Below are 6,370 nucleotides of genomic sequence, written 5' to 3' on the forward strand. Positions count from 1 at the left end.
AATTCGACTTCAATAATCTCCGTCAAGATTCCGTAGAAATCTGTTTCCCCTTTCACACATATTCCATAGTTACTGGTCGCCCGCTCTCCACCATACTCATATGTGTGTAAAGTATAGCCTCGTGTGAAATACATATGTGATGTGGTGACCTTTACAAGTGGAGATTGAATTACTTCGTGTAACCACTTAAGATAATCTGCATCGTCGTCATAATCAACCTGCAAAAATAAAGAGAACGTTGAAATACAGATCATGTATGAAAAAAAAAATTTTGAGTTAATTAATACCTGATTCCTCAACCACTTAATAAAGTGTTGATCTTTCTTTTTGTCTACGTCACTTGTGGATATACCAGAAAATGTTTCTTCGACTTGAGAAACAAATAGGCTGTAAAATCACATTTTATAGGAATGAATCTCTCGCAATTATACGTTTAGAAGTGTCCATATATGTTACCTTTCAAAATAATGCATCAATGAATCCTCGCAATTGAGTAGAATATAGGTGTGTGCACTATGAGCGTTTTATTCACTCGACCACCAAACCTCTTTTGACTTCCCTCCGAGTCTCCCAATCTGGCTAAAGATATCTGGAACACCAGTAACTGCATATGTTGGCGCAACACCACCATCATCATATCTTCTTGGAGCTCTTCTCCGGGTACGTACTTTTGACGCAAAGTAGTGCGTTGCATAAAGACATGACAATCATGGATCTTCATCCCAGAGAACTTTTGACTCTTTTCAACACATCTAGAGAGATTTGAAACATACCCATCGGGGAACTTCACTTCTGATGCCACCCAGTTGAACAACACCGACTTTTTTTCCGAAGACAATCTGAATATCGGAACTGGAACTTGTCCATTGCTTTTTATATGTAACTCGCTTCTTGAGCAAATATCCGGCAAGTCGAACCTTGATTTTATGTTGTCTTTTGTCTTCCCTGGGACATTCAATATTGTATTCATGATGTTCTCAAAGAAATTCTTCTCTATATGCATCACATCGAGGTTGTGGCGCAGAAGAAGATCCTTCCAATATGGCAACTCCCAAAATATACTCAGGTATGTGTGTAATTATTTGTTGTGATGGTGAATACCAATTTTAAGAAACATTATTCGAAATTGACTTATTTTCGAGAACTTCTAGGTTCACCAATGAATAGAATTGTGTTATTTCATATTTGATATTTTTTAAAAAGGAAACAAAATATTGTCAAATTATATAATGTTTTGAAAATTAAAAAGTAAAAATAAATAAATAAATAGTAGTAATTACAAAAAAAAAAAAAATTACCATCGTCAGCAAAACACTAAACTCTAAATCATAATCACTAAATCGTAAATCTTAAACCCTTGGGTAAATCTTAAACTCTTGGGTAAATCTTAAACCTTTGGGTAAATCCTAAGGGTCTAGGGTTTAGAGACGGCGTTTATGGTTTAGTGTTTATGATTTAAGATTTACCAAAAAGTTTAGCGTTTAGTGTTTATTTGACGGCAAAATAAAGAATTTCCATTTTCTTTGGTAGCTACTACTATTTTCACTTATTTTTTTCTTTTTTCATTTAAAAACATATGACTTGCCAAATTTTTATTATTTTATTATTTTCTGAAAAATTGAATAAAAAATGGCAATCTATTATTAGTTGGTAAACCTACAAATTCACCCTAAAAACTCATGAATCAGCTCATCCAATCCTCTTTTACTGTTGAGAAACTGGTCTTCTCCAATGTGTTATGTCCTTAATCGATATATTATCATGAACTTGCTGTGTTTTCAGGTCCTCTTCATCATATTTTCCTTGGGTTTGTGGCTAAGAATATTAAAGTTTGAGCTATGTCCTTGGCCTCTGAATCTTTGTAATATTTTTAGTGTCATGTGATTGATTTGTTTGAGAGCGTGTTGTAATGGTTTTTCTTTAGTACATATATCTTATTAAATTTGAATTTATCACGGGATTCACCTTAAAAAAAAACAATTAACGATAGATTGAATTAATCTTTTATATATTAGTTCATTAATTTTTTTAACTATCAATCCGAATATTTTCATTTATTCATTAACATTCTCACTCACACTCAAACATGGACAATTGTGGGAATAATATCCTAGGGAGCATCCCAACATCTGGTAGTTTTGATCTCATGTTAAATTTGACATAGACTTCCAACTAAAATCAACTGACAATAATTCGATTGGTTCTAAATTTTTATATATTAGTTCATTAATTCTTCAATTACTGAGTGTGAAATTTTCATTCATTCATTAACTTATCAAACATTGCAATTTCAGTTTTTAGTTAGTACAAAAAAAATATTTTTCCATTTTCATTCATTCATTAATATATATGACAGTAATTAAAGTTGATATGATGTTGGTTTGAGATTGGTGTGATGTGTATTGTAATCTCTAATGCATTTTAAGGGAAGTCTGGACAATGAGATGTAAGTAATTTCATATCAATGACGATCATATCTGTAAGACATCAAATAAGTGTGATGTTTAAGAGTGAACAGACTCTGTGCTGATGATGGTCTGCTTTAGTCAAACCGTGTGAGATTACGTAATAGTTGCATGGATTAGCAACTCTAAAGTCCTTTTTAAATGTATTATAGACTTTTTTTTTATTTTTTTGCTAAAAATACACAAAAAATGTTTACAATACAGTTAAAAAAAACTTTAGAGTTTGTTTATAATAGTCCAATCGTTTGACCAAAACCGAATACTGATGGTATATTCCCACCAATTAAGAAAAGCAAAACAGAAAAAAAAAACGATTAAGGTGAACAATAATGTGTTTATTGATTGTACTAATGAATAATTTATAATTTTAAAATCTTTATACATTTATTTCTTAAACATCCAAATGTTTAGTTCTTAATGAAATTAGGTTGAGAATTTTCTAAACCTAAAAACTAGTGTATGTACTAAATCCTAACAAATGTGTCCTTTTGTTTCTGCACCTAAATAACGAAGTTGAAGTCACTAGAATCAGCATACTCCATGCCACGTACATAGGCCTCAATATCATGTGGAACACAAAACTCCTGTTTAGAAAAAAATTATTTTCAATATCGTACTGCATTGTTTCTGCCCATAGAATTTGTGGTAAGCCACGATCGATTAATACACATATTTATTCATATAAAATAACGAAAAATAGGTGGATACCATGCCTCATCTTTTTTTTTTTAATAAGTTTGATCGGCTAATCTGGTCGGCTTCACATATTAGATTAGTCCGAAAGAGTATCACACTGCCTAGCCCGAATTTAGAATATTTTCCGATTAATGCCAAAAATGAACTAATTGTCTGTTACGGTTCACCAAGTTAACCACATGGACTAAACCAAACCTAAACTGACCAAATAAAGATAATTTAGTTTCGAGAAAAATTGAATTTAAAACTGATGTAAATATATACCAAACACCAAAAAATTACCACTAGACTACCACCATTTGCTTATATAACATGGTATGATACATAGATACCACGCATCATCGTCGTTCTGGTCGAGTTTATGGAGTTTATTATTGGATCTTTAATTTAATATAATCCTTCATGAAATATGCCATATGTTATCTAGCACTAATATTCAAGTTGATGTTAAAACAAAATAAAAATTCCAAGTCCTTTTAAATTATATTGTAGTCTTGTAGAGTACTTGTGATTATTGAAGACGATATGCTTGACCAAAAATACTAATATCAATGGTTTTGGCAAATGAAACCACAAAAGTGCCCCCGGTTAAAAGTTATCCTAGATCGTCACTGGTCAATGGTGTGTTATTTTGATTGCAGATTTTGGATCCACTGCCGGCTCTAATATATGCTGTGCAGGTCATGAAATTTCTCAAGAAACTTATTGTAAAGACGCTTAAGGACCGCAAAGAGTCTCGAGATAGGTTGGTTTCAGCCTCGAATTCGGGTCCTAGGGACGAGAATGGTGATCCGAGCAGCAGACAGTTGTTGCATCTCATGGAAGCTAACAAGGAGGAAGGTTTAGATACCTTTGAGGTGGAAATGAAAGATAAAGAAGAGTCTGCAGAAGAAGAAGAAGAATATGCAGAACCTAGAGAAATTCTTGGTGTAAACTCGTCTCTGATTATAATAACAATGGAAGTTTTGGAAAGAAGCAGAAAGGTTGGGAGGAAAAGAGGAAGATGAAGATGAAGAGGACAATTTCGAATGCTAGTTATATTGTTGGACGTGTGAATTACAGAGTTGAGCTGCTTGAAGCTTGGCGATGAAAAAAAAAGATTACATTCGTTCATGTTTTTGATCCAACTTTGGGATTTTTCTTGATTTTGATTTTGTGGGAGGTTGCTTGTGTATCAAGAAATGCTGCATGCTATCTGCTTATAGTGTCAAAGATAAGGTTATAACTTAAAAGAAGGGCAGAGTGTGTATCTTTCCAGGAGCCGTAACTTGTCTTCATCACAGAAGACGTATGTTCATGTCAAATGATCTTTACAAGGATTGATAAAAAAAAACTTTGATTGATCTTATAATCCTAAGTCACAAGGATAAACTACAGGTATAAGATGAACGAATGCAAGATTATTATATATACCTGTGGAATACATTTTGTCCTTTTCTTCTCAGAGGCTGTTATGTAACTTGTGTTTGAATAGGAAATACTACAGAGAACTAGTTACCATACTATTCAAAACTACTCGGATGAATTTTAATTTCCTTGATAGTAATTAATGATTAAACAATGCATGTATCAAATCTCTGAGAGGACTCACCTTGATCTTCTGCTAGTCTCAAATAAGTGAGAACAAGTGTGTGTGTGTGTGCTGACGAAGATTCGCTTAATCAAATTGTATCAGCTTAAAGTAATTAACCTGCATTAGCAACATCATAGTCCTTTTTTGTGTTTATAAGACTTCAAAATTTTAAAACCTAATAAATAATATTCTCTTATGGAAAAACTCCTAAAACTATTTTTAATGTGGAAACATAAGTATTATTGTTTTACCAAATTGACCATGCATTTTATCATTGATGATTATTACACATAGAACATATATTACATATTACAATTACAATAACAATCCATTTTCCAGGACAAGCATCATATCATCACATGAGGGGCAAGTCTTAGAATTTATTAGCTGGAAGAGAAACGACAGTAAATCTTAAGTAAATAAACAAGCAACTATATTAAAGCAGAAGCTGATTATTTCTTAGTCAACGCAACGACAAGAGTGACACTCGTTTTGTTTCTGCAGCTCGCGTGTTGTGTCACATGGCGAGCATACTTATCAAACAAGATATCGATAACATCTTCTCCAAAATGAGCAATAAGCATTGGTTCAGTAACGGCTCTTACAGATTTGGCTTCATTGTATCCCGCTTCATAGTTATCTTCTTCGTTGTTGTCGCAGTTACTATGGCCAAGATCAAATCCATGTGTTTCTAAGTCATTGATTTCAAAAGAACCTTCGTTTTGTATCACTTCTTTGAGTTCTTGCTCGTTCGGATCATAAAATGGCATGTTGAATGCATCCAGTTTTGGTTTACTCACTAGGCCCTGTTAATAAAGAGATTGTTGTGATTTTTCTTTTTTTGGACAACAGATTGTTGTGATTAATAATAGTTATAAGTTATAACTAATGAACAATTTGGTTATATATATATATATATATACCTCGAAGACTAGATCACCGAGAGATTTTGATAGCAGTGTCCAAATGTGACAACAATCTCTATAAAATTGATCACTGTTAAGAGTGTTTCTACCGATGAAGGTAAGAACCATCCGTCCATTAGAGACAATTTCTTCAGAACGTAACGTTAGAAACATTGAGAAATCTCGTTGAAACTGATTCAAGTAAGCTTTGTATGCACTTTGAGGACTTGAGTTTGATATGTACACATTTTCCTTATTATTTTCGAGATTTTCTGGAACCTATAATTATAAAAACACAACTCCGCCGTTTAATTATCAAATAACTCAGTTTTATGTAAATGAAAATGTTATAACAGCGTCTAAAATTACCTTAGAGAGCCAATGGAGAGCGTATGAAGAGTGTATAAAATGGAGGCTATTGCGAGAGAAGAGCCTAGAGTAAAAAGGAACCTGGTGCTCCATAGACGAAACACGATGCTTGGTTTGTCATCATGATCTCCTTGTTGAAGAAGGGCACGAACTTGAACGTTGTGTTGAAATCGTTTTCTGGAAGATCATTGAGACAACAGTCGATTTCTGGAGGGTTTTGATTCGAGTTTTGGCACAACACATTGATGGTGTTGATGATCTCAGAGATAGCCAAAAACGTGTTTTGCCCCGAGGAACAACCCAATTCAGCAACTTTGATATAGTTAGGGAAGTTTAAATTCATCATCATTTCTTCTGTGTTT

General features: G+C 33.2%; 1 pseudogene; it reads right to left on the reverse strand.

Annotated features, from left to right (window-relative positions):
* Window positions 1-5,104: 5,104 nt before the first annotated feature.
* LOC106293738 lies at window positions 5,105-6,364 on the reverse strand (annotated as a pseudogene).
* Window positions 6,365-6,370: the final 6 nt, after the last annotated feature.

Source organism: Brassica oleracea, chromosome C5 (genome assembly GCF_000695525.1).
Source record: "Brassica oleracea var. oleracea cultivar TO1000 chromosome C5, BOL, whole genome shotgun sequence".
Taxonomy (NCBI): Eukaryota; Viridiplantae; Streptophyta; class Magnoliopsida; order Brassicales; family Brassicaceae; genus Brassica; species Brassica oleracea.